Source organism: Lemur catta, chromosome 19 (genome assembly GCF_020740605.2).
Source record: "Lemur catta isolate mLemCat1 chromosome 19, mLemCat1.pri, whole genome shotgun sequence".
NCBI classification, from domain to species: domain Eukaryota; kingdom Metazoa; phylum Chordata; class Mammalia; order Primates; family Lemuridae; genus Lemur; species Lemur catta.
In genome coordinates, this window is record NC_059146.1 from 36,607,624 (window position 1) to 36,609,019 (window position 1,396).

At 56.3% G+C, this 1,396-nt stretch overlaps 1 pseudogene; it reads right to left on the bottom strand.

Annotated features, from left to right (window-relative positions):
• The window catches only part of LOC123624238, a 1,508-nt pseudogene extending 655 nt beyond the window's left edge, over positions 1 to 853 (bottom strand).
• Between the last annotated feature and the right edge of the window lie 543 nt (positions 854 to 1,396).

Sequence of the window (1,396 nt, forward strand, 5' to 3'; positions counted from 1 at the left end):
ATCCAGGCATAAGCTTCTGTAGGCACTTCAATGACAGAACATGGAGATGGAAGTACTTTGAAGTACTTTGGTTCTCCACTTTTCCTCAAATCTTCCTCCTTCACCTCGTCTTTCATGGAACCTTTTCCAAGGATGGACATTTTTGTCAAAGTTTCTTCTTGTAAACACTTCAGAAACTTGCCATGTGAGCCCAAAAGTTTCCCCACAAGGTTGAACTTAAGGAACTGTTTTACAGAAGTTAACACTGTGTTCCAGCTTTATGTTCCTGTTAATCACCACCTCAATGTACTTTTGTTCACCTTTGCTCTCTCCTTTTTGACACCCCCAGCCACAGGGCGTGCTTTGAAGGAGGGGTCCAGGGAGTCCCTCTGGCCATCAGCTTGGCCAGACACTTCTCTAAGCTCACTGGCTGCCCAAAGCTCAGCCTGGAAGGGAGCGGGCAGCAGCGGCTCAGCAACCTCCAAGCCGCCCCCGTGCCAGTAGCAGAGAGACCAGCCACCTGCCATAGAAGCGGCCAAGCCTGCTGGACAGCCAGGCAGGTGTGGCTGCACAGAAGCTGGCAAGGGCTGCTCAGCCTCGATCCCCAGTGGCAGCCAAGGGCCCAGCACTGGAGACCCCTGCCTATGCACTCTGGGTGAGGAGGAGCAGGCACAGGCTGTGCATTCAGTCAGGCTGCTGGGCCATAGGCCCGGTGGGTGGCGCACTGGGAGATGCTGAGGCTGCCCGGGGCGAGCCCAGCCAGCCTGCGCAGGTGCATGACACGCGGATGGTGGGGACAGAGCAGCCCCAACCGGCCACGCGTCCAGAGGAGCTTGGTGGAGGGGACGATTTGTCCGTTGGCAGTTGTGCGCATGCGCAGTGACATCACATTCTGATGCGCATGCGCACTTGCTTTAACGGCTGTGCTTGGCTGTGCTTGGCTGTGCTTGGTGCTGCTTGGCTCTTCCTGGCAGTTTATTCCTGTCAGTCGTTAGAAACCGAGATTTTCCTTGGAGGTCGTGGTCAGATCGGGTTGTCTTGATTGTACTGGGCTCCCCAGGTGGGGAATAAGCAAGGGGGTGGGGTGGGAGGTGGGGGTGAGCTGAGGTTCCTGTGAAGCCCGAAGCCGCCACCATGAGGAAGATCTTTTGCTTCGGGAGAAAGAAGGTTGGGCCGCCCTCCGGCCCCTCCAGCAACCATGGCAAGATCAGGGTGGGCCTGGAAGGCGAGGCTGGTGACAGCGCCTTCCTACAGCCATGGTACCACATCCGGGAAAAAGATCTCAGCAAAATTCACCAAGCTGCCAGCGCTGGTGACTTAGCGAAATTGGAGCGGATCCTTTCACTGAAGAAAAAGGCCTTGGATGCCAGAGATAGAAAGAACAGGTAATGGGATGGCCATCCTGGGCCGGGGTGCC